Source organism: Amblyomma mixtum, chromosome 3 (genome assembly GCF_055824585.1).
Source record: "Amblyomma mixtum isolate Tamu chromosome 3, ASM5582458v1, whole genome shotgun sequence".
NCBI classification, from domain to species: Eukaryota; Metazoa; Arthropoda; class Arachnida; order Ixodida; family Ixodidae; genus Amblyomma; species Amblyomma mixtum.
Genome location: NC_143014.1, coordinates 214,116,175 through 214,135,056, shown reverse-complemented (window position 1 = coordinate 214,135,056; position 18,882 = coordinate 214,116,175).

Genomic DNA, 18,882 nt, shown 5'->3' with positions numbered 1-18,882 from the left:
TAGAGTAGCTGGGCACCATGGAGCGAGCAGCACACAGCTTGTCCACTTTAAGAAAACCGTGCTCACGCTCTTTTGTGCCCTCGTATGTTCAAATTTTTTTTAGAAATTTTTAGAAATTCGAATTTCTAATTTTAGGAATTGGAAATTTTTTTTGGCGTCCATTCCCGAGTTGAGCGGCGTGCCTCGCCTCATTGGCGTAACCATGCGCGGAGCACTGCAGAGGATGAAAGGCTGCGATAGTAAAAAAGGTTGTGCAGCAACGGCACGAGTAGCACGTGCTGTAGTTGCTCATCGATGACGTCACCGGTAAGGTATGCATCCCTTGCCAGAGTAGCGCGCGCTGGCCGTTCCCCTGAGGCGAGGCTCATCGACGGCTGAACTGTGCGCACTGCCCAAGTAGAAACAACCCCTGAGCCGCCTGCATTCAGCAGTGTCTGTGTTACGTGTGCGGTCACCGATACAGTTAAGTACCGCAGCAGCTACGCTCAGAAATCACTTTGCCGAGAAGCGAAGTCGTGAGATATTTATTTTGCTTTCATCTTTGCACACTGTGCCGCTTGAGCTTAATGTTAGCCCTCTGTTTCACCGGCCGCGTGCGTCGAGATTTGAAGCCCGCATGCGGAGCATAAAAGCAATGCGCATGCATCTCTAGAACTTCGCCATTGTGAAGTCTGTATACGCAGTGACTCTACCCTTGTGCAAATGCACGAAATCGGATAAGTTGCGCCATCCTGATAAAAATTCAGGGAGAGTGCACTTAGGTCGCCTTGCGTGCAGCAAGGTGAAAGTCTTTGTGCCATCTTGCTGAGCTCTCTGGAACGCTTCTGATTCTTCACTGTGTGCATTTGTTTGGTGTTATGCTCGTTATAACAGATTTCAAGTTACAACATACACCTTCGTTGCCAACGTATACAGCGCAAAAAGACTAATCGTTTGACACCACTTCGAATGTCCTATGTCAATGTACGTTTGAAGTTTAAAGCGGTTTGGGGAACCTAAGGTCGTCGGTGCGAATCCCTTTGATAAGCTACGCTTTGATTCGACTAGTAGTCTTATGCTCCCTAACGCGCTAGATCGTTTGATGCCACTCTGAACATCCTACGCCAATCAGGTGGTCCACAACTGGTGTACCAGTGGTACTACTCACTGGTGCCGCCCTGGTGAGCTAAGTTTGATTGAGAGTTCGCGTGACTTGGCATGATGTTGTCTTACACCGTGCTTGCGACATCGCATGTTCGAGATGCGAAACGCTACTTGAAGGGATGCCGGCTATACTTGATGTGGATTCTTTGTCACACAGATGCTGACTCAAAAAGAATTACAGGAATCGACGCATAGGAACTACAGTTATTCAATGAAGAAATTTCAAAATACAAGCAAACAAAATGCTGCCCTTAACTCGATTTTGGCGGGGCTTCTCATTCCCTTTTCGCTCTCTCAATGTCGACATTGGGAGGGAACCAATCAGCAAAGCCTATCTGAGCACGTCGCGGTGGTGGTGGTAGTTAGCATATCATGGTTGTCTGTTCGCTGTAACTCATTCTTGCAAAGGCTGGCTGCGTCGTTTCATTGGTTACAACCATGTGGCGCCCAGGTGGTGGTGGTGTAAAACATTTATTTGGCCTATTTACAAGAGAGATTGCTTGAACCGGGCCTGAAGGGCCCGGCCCTCACAATCGGAGGGATCCTAGTCCGGGACCCCTGTGGCCTCCGCGGCGGCCCGGGCTCTTGTCACCAGGGCTCGTTGGTCCTGGAGAGTTGAGCAGCCGAGCAGGGCAGCCTCCCAGTCCTCTCGGGTGGGGTGGGAAAGCAGGATTGCAACACCATGTAATTCATGTCCGCAAACACTTCCCCACACTGGACACTCGCCCGAAAAGGCCGAATTGAATTAAGCACTGCCTGACACAGTACCGTGTTGGTGCAGAGGCGAAGAAGTCAACGCTCCTCCGCCTTCTTGCGGCCTTTACAGGGGGGTGGGTATCGGCCGTGAGCGGTTTGATACAGGAGAGAGATCTCTCGAAACGTAAAAGCCGGATTGAAATCAGTAGCCAGTTCAGGCAGCGAGAGAGGCGTTGCGCGGTGGATAAGCGCGCGGGCGGTAGTGCCCGCTACCTTATTTCCCTCTATCCCCGCATGTGCTGGGGCCCAGATGATGGCGCGCCGGGTTGGGAAACCCCGGTACTCACATCTATGTAAAATTTGGAAGGCACGGTCTGGAATTTGTCCCTGTTCAAAATTGCGGCAAGCTCCCCTTGAGTCGGTAATAATGACTCGGGACGCTGTATTCACGGCTGCAAGTGCGATAGCAACTTCCTCCGCGAATGTAATGTTGGGGGCACGGATGGTGAGGCCCTGAACTGGGTTGTTTTGGTGGACGACGGCAGCCGTGTACCAGTCCTCATGGTGTGGGCCGGCCGCGTCCGTGTAAAATAACCCTGGTTGAGCACCATACTGCTTGGAAACCCAGTAAAAAAAACCATTGGAACCAATTGGATTTCCAATTGGCTCCAATTGGACGAGTTCAGTTTCCAATTGGTCCCAATTGGAATGGTGTTCCAATTGGACTATCCAATTGGAACATTTGGGTTTCCAATTGGTGAGTCCAATTGATCTTACCCATTGCATCCAATTGGTCCGCCGAACTGCACCCAATTTATCCAATGAATGTTTGCATGTTTGACGAAAAAGGTAGAACTAATATGGTACAATAAGAGCTATCAGCAGCTTAGCCTAATAAATTGTACTCATCACCTACACCACCACTGGAGCTGAAATTAAATTAAATAACTGCGCTCGATGGGCAAGCACCACCGGCCCCAGTATGAGAGCCTAATAAATTGGGTATATAAGTTGGAGCAGAAGTGTGTTCTCTGGATGTACATATTGAGCTAATGTATGCTACTAGTGCCTATATGTGCAGTGTTGCTTGTGTGTGATGTATGTGTGTCTGTTGGCTTTGATTTCTATAAAAGCATTAATTTCAATTCCGTAGAAAAATGTTGATTGGCACTACCCAGTCAAAATAAAACCATTGGGACCAATTGGTTTTCAGACACCATTGGAACCAATTGGCTCAAAGGCCAACTGGAACCAATTGGTCTTTCCAATTGGTTTCTAGCCAATTGGTTCCAATGGTGCCCAAAAATCAACTGGTTCCAATTGGAAATCTCAATGGTTTTTTTTGACTGGGAATGGCCTCCGCTCGCGCGAGGCGGCGGCCATCATGGGCATCCTTTGTCATGTTATGCGGAGGGAACGAATATGCAGGGCGAAGCGCCAGGCCTCGGGCAAGGATGCCCGCTTCTCCTGTTGGGTTGGGTCAGAAGACGGCTACCCGTACGTGTTTTGCTTAACCGCAAGTATTGATTGTTGAGATGAGCCTCGCGCAGCTCCCCAAAGGTGTTCGTCATCCCCTGGCCGAGGAGACGTTGGTCGAGAGCTCTCATAGATTTTGCGGAGAATCACTTCGAGAGCATTCTCATCGCATTTGCGCAGGGACTCCGGAACGTATTAGGGAGTGCGTGTGTGTGTGTGTGGGTGGGTGGGTGGGTGGGTGGGGGGGGGGGCAAGTATTGTCTGCTTCATCATCATCAGCCGGTCTAGACCCACTGCAGGGCAAAGGCCGCTCCCATATATTAACCCGGTCCTGTGCTAGCTGCATCCACTTGACTCCTGCAAACTTCTTATTCTTATTAATTATTAATGTTTTAATTCATTGTAGCCGTTTCAATTTTACATAATTGCATCCTCGCTTATTCTAAATTGGTATATGCACTTTAACAATGGTTGCAAATTTCATATTACTGAAACCTGCGCAGACCGCGCAAGTGAGTAACCGGATTCGAAAGCTGCGAAAAAAACATTTTTACTATTTCTGAATTCGCGCTCGCACTGAAGAAAATTTGAACTGATATATCATGCAAGTAGACATGAAAGTAGGCACTAGGTACAAAGCTAGAGTATCGCAGGCTGACGAGCTTCAAGGCTAGCATGACAAGAGTACGTTGGGCAGGAGGGTGGATGGAGGGATGGATGGACGGACGGACGGGTGGGAGCGCCCCCTTTGAAACGGGGTGGTGGCAATTGCCACCATGCTCAGCTTTTATTTATTTTTATTCAACTGTGTTGTCAATTCTCATTAAGATTCGCCATCTTCCTTACCTACGGTTTCATACACTTCTAACCTTATGTCACATCTCTGCTTTCAGCCACCAATCCTTCAATCGCTTTTTGCTAACTTCCACTGCAGATTTATTTACATGACCATTGTTATCTTTAAACCCAAGGGCCTCGGGAAGAGTGACTGTGCCTACATCGACAGCTGGGTGGATACCATCACATTTGAGTATGAGGTGTTCAATTGTTTCCACAGATCTATCACACACTGCACATGTGTCATCTTCTTCGTTAAATTTCTTTTCGTAGCTGCGCGTTCTAAGACACCCTCACTATAGCTTCAAAAAGTAGTGCACTGCCTCTTGAGTTATCATAGAAAAATTCTTTCCTGATCTGCCTTTTCCAGTATCGATATAGCTACACAATGCCCGCGTTTTTAACCTGTCGTTTATTGCTCTTTCTTTCTCCGTCCTCGAAAAAGGCGCGTCCTCCAGTGGAAACTTCGTCAATTAATTCCTATTATGTTTGTAAATTTCTCTGAACTTTTCTAACACACACGCACGCACGCGCACACACGCACGACTTTTCTAACACACACGCACGCACGCGCACACACGCACGCACGCACACACACACACACACACACACGCTTTTAAACATTGTTAAACAAAAGGAAGTTGGTGGCATCTTTAGGGTTCCATTTGCTCGTGCTGCCCTGCTTGGTTGAGGGTCTGATGGTCCCCCAGGTTATCGCTTGTCAGCAGCGCCTCCCAAAGCTCAAAAGATGTGCTCTGCGTCCGAAGACCATTTGCTTTGGCCCCGCATCCACACGAATTGTGGAAGAATGTAGAGGGGGCGTGGCAGCAGGGACTTGTGTCGATGTATAACGCTGGATGTATGAGATATCTGTGGAGGTTTGGAAAGTGTTCATCTGTATCTGCCTCCAAGAGACGGCATATAGGGTTGCTAATTCAGATGGGGGGGGGGGGGGGGGGGGGGGTGTATGCGCTGAACATGCTAAAACTCGAGACGTTTATTATACATGGAGGGTAGAACGCGCTACTGTGTGCGCTTCTTAACAGACTGCTATGCGAGTTCGGAAATATGCATTTAACACAGACTCTAAATGAAGAAATTGTAGCTGTCGAGAGTGTCAAAATTTTGTACGGCCAATGAGGACTTCAACGTTTAATGATGTGAGCATGTCAGTCTACAACATGGCCGCTAATAGACGAACCCAACGCGCATTTTTGACGAGAAAGAAACAGTGGCGAGCGGCGGAAGGTGGGTTTTATTTCTCTTCACTTCATGCATGTGATCGCACAGAAGGCTGGCAAGGTAGCCGAGGTCCATGCAGCATGGTCCAAGCTCATTGTCATCCATAAGAGAAAAGCATTTTTTTTTTCAACTTGAGGATCCGACTCTGCGACTGCTACACCTGCGAGTCGACCGTGACAATTGCGCCGACAGCGATCTTGACTCTACTGGTGCAAATTTCAGTGTCTATAGCTGGGGAGAAATGGTAAGACGACCACCTTGGTACAGTTCTTTTGGTTCAGTGGCACAGTGACATTTCTTGTTGGGTGGAGGTAGGCAACAACATCAGCAAATCTTGCATATATAAATGTTTTCTTATTGCCATGCTCTTGGGAGAACCTGGACGTCGCTGGCCTTCTTGCCTTCAAGCTGTCATTGTTTTTCCTTTTCGTATCGCCGGCGAAAACGGGCTTGTCGAAGGGACCTGGGAACCTTATGCACACATCTCGAGATGCGCGTAACGCCGCTTGATGCAAACTGGCGCGTGTCAAGAGAGCATCTTGAGCCTTGGCAGCTCTTGTTCAGCGGCTTTTACGAACTAGGCACGACCTTAGCGACAATGCCGAAGTAGCTGACCAGGATGTGCAGCTTTCCATTTGCTTGCATCTGTATCTGGGATGTTCCGCACCAGTTTTGACGCCTCGAGGAGTTCCTGAAGGTGCGACGCCGGCCACCTGCGATGGCTGTGGTGCAGGCGCCCTCGAGCAACATATTGTCCTAGATAGGTGTAACAAGTCCGGCGCAAGTGTCTAACGCCGGACAAGTGCACCCAGTAGCTGAGCCGCATCCACCACGCTGAAGCGGCGCGTGAGCAGCCCCAGCTGCCGACACCATCGTGCTCCATCCCGTGCAGGCACCTAGAACCCATGTTCCAAAGCCATGATTGGGTCTATAAGATCTTGGATGAGGCCGGTGACGCACCTGCGCCACAAGCTGGTGCACTCGAATGTCGACGGAGGACGCAGTGATGCTGGGTGCGAGTGGGAACACTGATGCAGGGCGCACCGAGAACTTCTGCCGTTTTCCCTGGCCTGCAACACCTTCTTGATGTCCGCATTGGCGCTCTACTTGTCGACGTTGTTCCTTCGGGTTGTTGGTGAGGCGTGTGGCCGAGCTCGCAACCGTTGTCTGGGCACCACTGATGAGAACAGACGGGAGGATTTGGTCGAAAGTGTTCCCTGTCGTTACTTTCTCGTCGGGGCCGTTACTTGAGTTCTTGGTGCTGAAGTTTGCGTCTCCCGGACGGAAGTTCGGAGTGTAGCAACGTTCAGTGTCCGAACACTTTCGCACCAGAGCCGAGCCTTTTTCCGGTAGAAGGCAGTTCACAGCCGTGTTCGTCCAGGCACACAAGCTGAGCGTCCGCTGTGGCCGCCACGTAGCAGCGGCATTGCTTGCGAAGGCTCGAGGTGGTATGAAATGTTTCTTCTGTAACAAGGGGTGAGGCCCGTGTTTCTTGTCGTGAGTCGAACCATTGCTGACCGCAGTCTGGTCTCCAGTAAAAGCATGAAGGTGACGAACACGTCCATGTAGGCGGCGACCCCATCCACTTTTGTCGACAGGAGCAGCCCGAGCTCCTGAGCATTCGCAGAGAGCAGAAGAGGCTCCATACCTGGTGGATCCTGCAGGCTGGCCTTCACATTTTGGATGGCGCCTGAGCTGCAGCGCAGCTATCGTTCGTCGGTGAGCGCATCCACGAAGACGGCGACACCGCATTTCCGGACGCACCAGGTTTTCGCTCTCCTGGTAAGCTGCGAAGCGAGGTAGAGGTTGTCAGGATGGAACAGCTCCTCGTGTGGTGCTCCAAGCCGAGGCGCACGCTTTCTGTTGGGCGGTCCCCTCTGGTCCCGTACGACCGCTGCGGGCGCCTTCTAAGGGAGCCGCTGAGGAAGAGCCCGCTGACGCTGGCCGCTCCGAGGAGGGCACGTTCGAACAGGGGCACGCGTCAAGCAGTTTTCTTTCTCTCTGCCGGAATGCGTGGCACGTGCACATGCTGATTGGGATTGCGCTTGGCGATGACGTAGAAGTAATGCAAAAAAAGACAAAGCCTCCTGAGACCTCGCTATAGAGAATTTTCCAACATATTCGACACTATTGAGTCAGTATATTTCACAAGTAGCGCAATCCTGCTTGCTTTTCTGCGCATAGGTCACTACGTTAACGCGAAGACCATGGAAGCCTAACTGGACAGAGAAAGCTTGGAAGTGAAACTCAGAAGCAGCCAGAGGGCAGTGCGGGTTCTGGCAAATTTTCCTATACAACGTGATGAGCCATTACTCAATACGAGGGAGCGCCTCCCTTACCTTATTTTATTTCGTACTTTTAGCTAGATATTCTTTTTCTAATCTAAGGCAGAATGGATAATGAATGAATAAAAAACATTTATTGGGAAGCCTTTTCTGGCATTCGGGTGGAGACTTTTTCTGCAGCTGTTAAGTCAAGGTAGAAGCCTACGGCGCCAGTAGCTAATCCCCCCCTACCGTGTCCGTCTGAAGTCGCGAGGGGTCGAGAATGGAGACAGCGCGCTTCGGGCGCTCTCCAAGGCCGCGGGAAACGGGGAGCGCGCCGAGCCTCAGTCTCGGCCGCTTTTCTACAGGCCTTCTTTAAGGTGGCGGTTCCACTGCCGCCATCTTGCGAGTAGTTCATATTCTGCCACCAGGCTACGACACTGATCCATCACTGAGAAAGTGTCTACCCGTCTTGCCCCCAGCGACCCGAGACTGGTTTTGGTTGAGATGTTGAGATACGTGTCCGGTCCTTTCTTGACCCGTGCACCTGTGCTGCGTGAGGGTTCTTTTGTTGCTGCGCCTGCCTTCAGAGGATTACAAACGAACCATGGCAAGCCCGGCTGCTTGTCCTCGTCGTGCGTGGGGGGGAGGTGTTGGCTGGGGTGGTTCCACATGCTTCTTTCTCTGCCTGTCCCTTGCCAAAGCCAAAGAGAGTGGGGCGAGCCGGGGCAAAGAGGGTACCGTCTTTGTCCAAACGGCGTCAGAGGTGAGGTGATCCTTGTTCGGGATAAGGATGCCAGCACGGGAACAGAGGACCGTTTCCTTCTCTCTCTTGTTTAGCCTTGTCTAAATAGCCGCAGAAAGCTGTACCGTCGATGTTACTATCTGGAGGGCCTCCTTTGAGGGAATGTGCCGTTTCGTTCTTGAGTTTTACGCGACTACAGACTTTCCTGTTTTCAATGTCGTGACATATATTAGTGGGAGCAAAGAAAAAGAAAAAAATAATGCTGCCCAGCCCGCATCGCAAAAGGCACAACGTCGACACAGTGGAACCTTGGGAGAGTTAGTGATAACTGTCGACATAATTGCACAGAGCAAATTAGTAAGTAAGCGAAAAGAGGAAGCGGACGCCAAAAATAAGGAAGGTGTGAAATAAAGAAAATTAATTATGTTTATGTCCCATGTATATATTTCTAGCGTTTTTTTTTTCAATGAACCTTATAGTTGAAATCGGTGCCTTTCTTGTGTCCTTCCTTCTGCCCTCGTCTTTTGCGCGTTCAATCACTTCGTCACTGTTGATGCATAGTAATATTAGTAGTAGTCGGAACACTCCTGGTCTAGAGTGTAACCTGCTAACTATAGCGCTGAAAAAATATATATTTTTTTATCAAATGATATTGCATCTATGATAAGAAAACTATAACAAAGACAGCTATACAATTTAGTCAACGCTCAGCGTATGCCTGTCCAACCTTATAAACTATGGCTGGTAAAGAAAAAGGCAGAGAGAAGTGGGCAATTGTCAATTTCTGTTTACCCTTGAGATGAATCGACATTGCGCAAGAGACGTGAAATTGCTATTGAGAGGGTTAGCACCGCAGGGTGTTGGAATGTGTTTACCTCAGAAGCAAATATTCGTCGTACATGCGGCGGCACCTTGCAACCAATTCCGATCAACTTCGACGGAATTTTGCCAAGGCTCACAAAAATGTAGTATACAGATGCATACCATTCACGAGGCGGACTCGAGACTTTTTTATAGACATTGTACGAAGAAGAACGGGGGGGGGGGGGGGGGGGGGGGCGAGGTGTGCAGGAATGCTGCCAAAAAAAAGGGGTCGGCTACAAAGCGATAGTTCTGTAGGCACTTAGGGCGACCCCCTCCCCTCTCTCGTTTGGACCCTCAACTGCGTGCTCTTATTCATTTTAGACGTACGTCTTTCTTGTATCCAGTTTGCATCATTAGGTTGCTTATTCCCTCCAGAATTTTCCATCGCGTGTTGAAATGTATATCTTTCTAACCTTGCGTCGATTTGCCTCGATTTGGTTGGGTCAAAGATTGAAAAAGTGCGCCCGCGTATGTGTGTGTGTATGCGTGCGTGTCCACGCGCGCGTACCTGGAAACTGTAGGAACAGCTGCTATTTTCACACCGTCTATTGTCAGGAAACTATAGCCTCGTTTACATGAACCCGACTTCGGCGGGTCGAGCCAGGAGATCGAGTTGAGCAAGGTCAGCCCAACTTGACTGCATGTTTACATGAACTCGATTTTAGCGAGTCGCGACCGGTTCAACAGCAGCGGCACCAAGCGTCGAACGGCGCAGCGGGAAAGGGCAGTGGCAGCCGGGAAGATTGCGGCATGCACGGCTGCCTCGCAGGCGCTACGGCGCAAGCGAATAACAGGTTCGCATTTATCACCCCTCCTTCCACTAACCCTACTCAGACCGGTTTACGTGCTGTCTGCTGTTGGGGTCGAGTGAGTCAACCCACCCCTTGCAGCGGAGTTGGCTGGACTCGCTCCCTCGACTCCCGGACCCGACTCGTTTACATGAACCCAGTAACCGGTTTTCAGCTCAAATCCTCCACTCAACCCGTCATGTAAACACCGCTTATAACGTGCTTGTAATCATTTTCCGAGAATTCCTTTTCCTGCGGCGCTAGTCTACCCCGCCTGCAGGAGGGGCGCGCAGCAAGGGGAGGGGGCGGCCCTTTGTGCCAGTTCCCGAAAAGGGGACTTCTCAGCACTATAGTCGGTTACAACAAAAGAACGAAGCGGCACACGCAACTCAGACGGAGCTCTCCAGCCAATCACGTCGATTTGTGTGGCTGTGCATGCAGCCAAGTCTGCGAAAGAGAACGAAGGAGTCGGCGCTTTGTCCCCGTGTCGCCGACGGTGGATGTCCTTTGTTCGGGATAAGGCTAAAAGAATAATAACGCAAAAAGAAAGGAAGAGATTTTGCTGCCCCGGCATCCGCCATCGTCTCTAGGAGCACCTGAGCAGGAGCAGGGGAAAAGACAGGGAGAAAGGCGAAGGTACTAGTAGGTGTGGTGCCCCCGTTAATTGTCTCAGCTGCACTGGCCACTAAAGGGGGAGGGGGGGGGGGAGAGGGCTGGGCTGCTCACCTTTCGCATAGATCCGCGCGAGAGCGTCTTTTTCGCAAAAGCGCTGAATGCTTCGGGCGGGGTCATATTCGGCAACAGACGGTCGTGGCAGCTTCAGTCTCCACTGCTGTCGCGGGGCACCTGTGGTGACCGAACAGAAAACTGTTCGGTCGACGCGCTTGGCTGGGCGGTCTCCTTTGATGGGCATGTGCTGCTTCGTTCTTGAGTTGTACCCGACTTATATACCACATGGATTCATTTCAGCGGTGGAACATGGCGCCCTCTGAACCACGGCATTCGTTTTAAAGAAGTGCGAGTCTAGTTCAGGAAAACTGCACCTGCTCCATGGTTAGTGCTGAAATAGTGCAGCTGCAGCCGCCATGGAAGCAGATGATGGTTTGCGGGTTGTGATAAACGGCGGAGACTCTAGTAACTTTCACTCGTCGACAAGCTAGAACGCTGCTCGAGTTCTCCAAAGAAACGGATCGAGGCTGGTTCATGGCAACATGATATTGTGATGTGCGGTTTGCACATTTCTTCATGAGATACGAGAGGTTGGCTGCCGCTGATGTAGGCTGTAAACAGCTGGCTCCAATTCATTGGCATCGCAAAGGCTAGCGACGACCAGGCCTGCACTCGACCATCCGTTTTGGAAGCAGACAGTGCCAAACTGCGCTCAAAGTGCCGGAACTAGCGGTACACACCCGCCGCACCGCCGCTGCCGCAGAACTTTGCCGAACTGGTGCATTGAGTGCAGGCGAATCGAGCGCTCTCCAACTTCCCCTCCACAGCGCTAGCCGGAACAACGAACAACCGGCAGCACGAAGCGAAAGCCTGTCTCTTCCCTTTCCTGTCGCTTTAGCAATGCCAAAGCTGTCCTCGAAAAATAATACGACGCCCAGATGCGTTTCGTAGCGTCAGGTGAAAAAAATTGGCAGTGGCTTAGCTCTGCTATGCCTGGATCTTACACCGTGGCCTGGATATACGTAGCGTCAAGTGATCCGGTGTTTCGGCCGCACGTTTCGCCTTGGCTGCTCGACGGCAAACTGCCAGGCGACAACCTCGGGATCGGAAGAATTTACATTTTCCAGTCTTCTGCGCCGTTTGGCAGCGGCTCGACTCTCCTTAGCTTACCAGAGCTTACATGTTGAGCGCGACCGTCATTTCTCCGCGCACCCTCCTCGCGCATGCGCAGTAGCGCGCGGCGCAACTGTCGTAAACACGAGGTCACGCGTCGGAGAGGAGCGCAGGCCGGCGGCGCCGGCAGCGAGGAGCTCGCACCGGCGGACCTGCGCCTCTCGTGACGTCACGCGGTTCTCGCGCTGCGCATAACAGGCGGCGCACACTCGCGCAAAACTCGGCTCTGACCCGCGTAGTGTGGCTTTACTAGCTTTACGCTACAAAACAATCCAGCAAAGCAATATGGCGGAAATCTGCTTGGAAGTTCGACACACACTACATAGGGCAAAATCGAGGGAAACGTGCGAACATCGTAGAGGTATCGTTCCCTCTCGTGAACACCTCCTGATTGTAAATGTTTAGCAGCGCCACACTCGTTATTTTTTTGAACTGTGATTATTTAGTACACGTGCATGTGTGTAGATGGCGCTACTTACTAAATTTATCTACATTTATCGCATGTCGCTGCGTTATTGCTATTATTGTTTGTATTCTGTGGGCTTTGTTCTTGGCAATTGTTACAAGTTGATTAAAGGAATGAGAGACCGACATTTTACGAGTATATTGGCCAGAAAAAAAGAAGCCGCGGAACGTTTCAAGAGCTTGTGTCCTTCATGAGGAGAACAAAAATGGTAGCTAAAATCAACTAGACATTGCGCATTCCCCAAAAGCCGTAGAGTAAAGGCGATGCTTAGCCGCGTAGAGCGAAGTATTAAGTTTCTTCACGCAAAATCTCAAAACTGCCACGCGCTGGTTACCTGAACAATTTTGCATTCCGTTTTTAACTATTTCGAAAAAACGCTAATTTTGATCAGGAATAACTTTTAAACTAAACAAGGCAGACGGATGAAATTTTCAGAATGGAAGGGCGATTAGACGATCTCAAACTGTACAAAAAGGCGCCGCAATGCAATGCATATCCCAAAAGTTATTGCAGATTACATTGTTCTGTTTTCTATGCTTTTCAAACATGTGTGGCTAATAAACTAATCTATACACGTACTTCTAAATGCTTAAATATGTTGATTAGCATCCGATCTCAAAGTATCTTGAAAGATATTTCTCTAGGTGCAAGGGGTTTTTCACAATTTTGCATTTCCTGAGACAAGTTGAGCTCAACTGCCAGTTTTCATCTTTGCGTTTTCTTTTACAGTTGAAACAAATTTGCAGCTACCGTTAAACAAAATGCATCTTTTGAAAGCAGAGAAAAGTAGCTTTTCGGAGATATCTGAACCATATTTATGAAGCGAACGAGCGAGGTACAGTCGACGTACAAATATCACCAAAAATGGTTCCCGCTCACCGTCAGAGTGGGACCGCCACCTTAAACCTTTTTTAAACCGCCGTTTTCTCCAAGTTCTTGTATTCGGTCCCGTCTTCAATAAACAAGTTTTGCTTCTCAAGAAGTTTGGAGTTGCTGCCCCAACCGACAACGCGTCGCCGGACGAGTGGACGAAGACGCGAAGCGCTTCGTGTCATTGTCATTCGTCGCATCGACGACCATCCGACCCGACCAAACCTGCCATTCCGACGACGATCCGGAGTAGAAACTTAACTGGTGCCGTGACCAGGATCGTCTGAGCTGCTTTCTGCAAAGCGGTTGGAGGCAGTACCTTCCTGAAGATCGACGGGGCAACATCCTGGTGAGAAGCCCCGCGGACCAAGGTCCAATTGAGGTGACATCTTTGTGAGAGGCCTCGGAGTCAAGACTCCACGACAGCGCCGAGAGGCAGCGAAGCGCCGCGACTTCGGTGGCACCTGCGGTTGCCGACTTCGTCTGCCGGGAGGAAGTGATGGGCCTGCATCGAGCTCTGGAAGCCGGCCACACATCTGCATCTACTAACGCAACCTGCCGCTGCTGCACTGCAAGTGCCGTGATCTACAGCCCTACAACGGAGTGAGTTTCCCCAGTCTCACTTTTCTCGCCTCGGGAGTGCTTGAGCCGCAGGGTTAGAATTAACCAAGGCGCAATGAGTACATTAGGTTGGCGGAGTGGATATGGCTGTGGGTATTGGGATGACCATGAGCGAGCCCAAATGTTAGAGGCTGAGCGAGGCAGAGGAAAGGAGAGAAGTGACGCTTATATATTCTAGACCTGAAACGCCAGTTAGCGATAGCCGAAGAGAAGCTACGGCAGGAGAGGAAAAGAATTGAGGAGGACGAACGCTCACGGAGAGCGGCTAGAGTACTGCTGGAGACGGCACAGTTGCCGTCGCACCGTATCGTATGGGACGCTGATCAAACTCTGATCGAGGCAGTGATTAAAGAGGATAGTAGCAGCGGAATTCAGTCCGTTCCTATTGAGAACAGACAAGAGGCAGCACAGGTTCCTGCAAACAGTGCAGCTAACGTTAGCGTTGAGGAGCCGCGACTTGTGGAGCCATCCAAGAACGTTGGCACAGACCAGCAGTCCTTGATTCCAAAGGTGGAGGTGAGCTCAACGGACGTGCCTGGGAAAAATCTGACCAATGATCAGACTTGCAGGGCGAGTGCTGCGGGGCAGTCGAGGATGTTATTAGCCATGCTAATGGCATTGATGAGCGCAACATAAACGGCTCGGCCGGCCGGGTTGCCCAGTGCGACCTTTTGTTGCCAGCTGAAGCGGCAGTATGCAAAGCAGGGTTTGAGGAAAGCGGCATGGGCGGTCAAACAGCATACGCAGCACTCATACCGACGTCAGAGAAGCCGGAAGAACAGCTGGGCAAGCCAGGCTGTTCCGACCCGGGAAACTCAGACTCATCAAACATTTCGCGATGTTATAACATCGCGAAATGTTTGGTGCTAGATAAGTGGAATCAGAGCACGGGCGACGGAGAATTCGTCCCGTGCCCTCAGGGAAGCGTAGTTACACTGCCGCTGGTAGGGGCGAACCACGACACATGTCGCGATCTCGTTGCGGGCCTGCGGAACAGCCGGATCGCAAACCTAGAGGTCGCTGATGAACTGCTTGAGCTGGCCATGCAGCATTCTAAGAACACGTCTAGGGATGGGCGCTTACAGTCTTTCGCGGAGGCTTGCGCCCCGTATGCTTACACGGTCGGCGGCCTCACCGAGGCAGGTGAGCGACCGCGGAAAGCAGGAAGAATGCGAGAATTGTGCACGCTGCAGCCCGTAATGTTCACTTTCATGCGAACAGGTGACGTGTTTGATCCTAGTGGCTGGCGACGAATGCCTATGTCCACAGTCTTAACCCACTCTGTCACTGCCAGGTTGCGATGAGCGCAAAAATGCTCTGTGGCTCGAGCACACGGTGGGGCAGTAGGTGAGAGTGGAGAAACATGAACAGTTTACAGCTGAGACTGAAAATGACTGGACAGGCTCATGAGGGCGTGATGATTGTGTCCTGCGTGAACTGTTTTCCTTTCTGAGGACATAATCCACGTCTGACGAGGGACGCCGTGTTGAAATGCCTTCTTGCCCTCGTCGGGATCATGTGATGTATATACGACGTCATGAAAACTGCGCAGTAATACGTTTTCTTCACGCCGATATTTATTGCAGTGTTGTTGCATGTACGATTTTCTAATGTTTTTACTAGAGGGTGCGTGTCTGCCTCTTCTTGAAATGTGCAAGCTAAGGATTGTACTTGTATCTGCATACATGAAGGCAGCTTGCTGAGCATTTTTCTTTCTGCAATTGTTAGTAGGACGCAGAAGCGTTCTTTTTTTTTTGTTGCTGTTAGTACAGCGCCCGGTTGACGGTCGGGTCCCGTGTGCTGTTGTGTTTTTTTATGTTATTGACGACGGGTCTTTTGGCTTTTGCGCGCTTTTGCATGTTGTGTGTACGGCGAGCGTCCACCCAACATTCTTGGTGGGAAGGTGTTAAAGGGCAACTCCGACGATTTTTCAGCCATTTTAAGTTAATGGCTGATTTGTGTTCCTAAGAACCTCCTGTAATGTGTACGATATAAGGTTTTCAATAGTGACCCTCAAATAATTTTTGAACAGCAAAAACGCACAATTCGAAACCGAAACCGCAAAACCGAAACCGGGGAGGTGCCTTTGTGCGGTATTGACTGTGACGTCACTGACGGGTTCGCCGCGCTCCGAAGTCCCCAAAGATATCGCAACTACCCTGAGCCGCGCTGTCGACATGACTGAAAACGCGGAGAACAGCTTTTCCGAGACAAGCGAGTCTTTAGAAGACGACTCATTCGACTATTTTGGACTGGGCGAGTCGACTTCCAGGTATGATCCACCGCTGCGCGAGTCCGCCGAGTCACACCACAGGCCGCGTCACCTGCAGCATGGAGACGGCCTGAACTCGGAGAAGTAATTACTTAAGTCATTTCTCGTGCATGCATTTGTGACACAATCGTCAGAACAAAAGTTAATGTGATGCTCCTGCTGACAGCTGTTCGTGTGGCGATGCCGGCCGACCCAGCCTGATGAAAGAATCTGCTGCCCGAACGTTGCCGCGGTGCGCAACGTCATGCACCACCAACAGTATTCTCTTTGCGAAGCTTTGTCTCGGCGGCGAGCTTTTGGAAGTGAATTCACGTCATAATCCAACATACCGCTTCCTCTTGACGGCCGCTCTTCGTTCATCTGGCCGCTGCGATGGGCGGTTGCACTCGAATAACGTTGGCACAGAATCTGCCTTCAAGTCCCGGTTGAACGAAGCCTTAGCGAGTCCAAAGCTCTCTCTGAAGTACACGCTGTCTTCATAGCAATCTGGCGCGAAATGTTCCGATCACAAGCGGGAATGCTTCCTCGGAGACCAGTTGACACGGCGGACAGCTCTCACCCACTTGTCGCGAATGTTCTTATTGCTAGGAAACCTATGGTAGATCACGCCCGTTGTCACAGATGAAGAATTTGTGGACCCCACAGCACAACAGAAGTTGCCGTAACCCATCACTCTGGTGTACACATCACATCAGGCACGTTGAGATGGCGCGAAATTGCACAGGCGGTCGAAATAATTCCGGAGACCTCCACTACGGCACCTCTTTCTTCCTTCCTTCTTTCACTCCTTCTTACGTCGCGGTTGTGGTGTCCGTTACTGCGCCATTTACTTTCCTCAAAACCAATCTACAGTATTCCTCTGCACTGCCAACGCCAGCGCACGCCCGACTAGCTTGACACGCCGACTGGTTTGGTTTGGTTTGGTTTGGTTTGGTTTGGTTTGGTTTGGTTTGGTTGATGGGGTTTAACGTCCCAAAGCGACTGAGGCTATGAGAGACGCCGTAGTGGAGGGCTCCGGAAATTTCGACCACCTGGGGTTCTTTAACGTGCACTGACATCGCACAGTACACTGGCCTCGAATTTCTCCTCCAAAGAAATTCAACCGCCGCGGCCGGGATCGAACCCGCGTCTTTCGGGCCAGCAGCCGAGCACCATAGCCACTGAGCCACCGCGGCGGCTGACACGCCGACTCGCCAGTGACGTCACAGTACAGGTTGGCCTGTAGAAGTTGCTCGACCAATGGGTGCCTCTCGCGTCGAGGAGCGCTTGTCTTCAAAATTCGCTTGCGGAAAAACTACGCCGCTTTCAGGTGCGAAATTTTGCATGAGAAATCAGACTACCATAAAGAATGCAGACTTAAAATTTCATTTCGATCGATGAACATAAAAAAATTGCCGGAGTTGAAGTACGGCGCCAGTAGCTAACCCCCCTACCGTGTCCGTCTGAAGTCGGGAGGGGTCGAGAATGGAGACAGCGCGCTACGGGCGCTCTCCAAGGCCGCGGGAAACGGGGAGCGCGCCGTCTCAGTCTCGGCCGCTTTTCTACAGGCCTTCTTTAAACCTTTTTTAAACCGCCTTTTTTTAAACCGCCTTTTTCTTTAAGTTCTTGTATTCAGTCCCGTCTTCAATAAACAAGTTTTGCTTCTCAAGAAGTTTGGAGTTGCTGCCCCAACCGGCAACGCGTCGCCGGACGAGTGGACGAAGACGCGAAGCGCTTCGTGCCATTGTCATTCGTCGCATCGACGAGCTTCCGACTCGACCAAACCTGCCATTCCGACGACGATCCGGAGTAGAAACTTAACTGGTGCCGTGACCAGAATGATAACCAGTGTTTCAAGTTAACTACAGTTATTCACGGAAACCTAAAAAACAAAACAAAATGAAAGCGGAAGCGAAGCCGCCTCGCTACTGCCTGAAAGGCACTCCACGCGTTAATTGACTCCTACTACCTTCAGCGGTGAGCGGTGAAAAAGGCGGGAGACGGGACGTTTAATCCGATTTAAATTAGAGAAATCGGCCACAAAATAATTTGAGGTTTCTAAGAATGCTCCGAACGTGTACATCTAGTTCCCGCAGTAAAAAGACAAGTTCATAATCCTCTTCAGTGCACCTTTAAGAGCGAATGGCTTCGAGTCCTTGTCCAAGAGAGCGCAATATTGCCCACAGAGTTCTAAAGGAAAAAAATAAGAGGCCGAAACTCGTCAGGATGGTCCAGAAGTTTCCAAAGCGGAAGGCTGTAGAAACTTTTGCGCCCTCAGCAGTAGGTGAATCTGCGCAAGTGCTCGAAAGATACGGTACTTTCAGGGATTTGTACTGCCCAGCACAGCACTGGCGCCTTGTACTCGGAGTCCACGCCACTGGCGCAGCTGCCGCAGTCGTCGGGCTGTTATTCGCAGCAGTAGCAGTGATGCGCTGTCCTTTAGCCGACGTCCATACCCTCGATGCACGCAGTGGACGCCTTCTTGAGATCGCCAATCTATGCTATTACAAGTGCGAAGCAAGCTGACCTAAAGCCAGTCTGAGCCCTTCTGGAACTGCTAATCAGTGCCTCTTCTTTTTCTTTTGGTTAGCACGTTCGCTGAATAGGCTTTCCTTTTTTGCAGATGCAGGCTGCTTCTAGTTCAGGATACGTTTTCCTGTCCACAAACAGACGGGAACTGATTGATTAAAGGACATGTGGAGTACCTGCATAGGAATGCATGCACAGGAAGTTAATTGCGCGCTAAGACGCAGCCCGTGGGCATGATTTATGCCTAC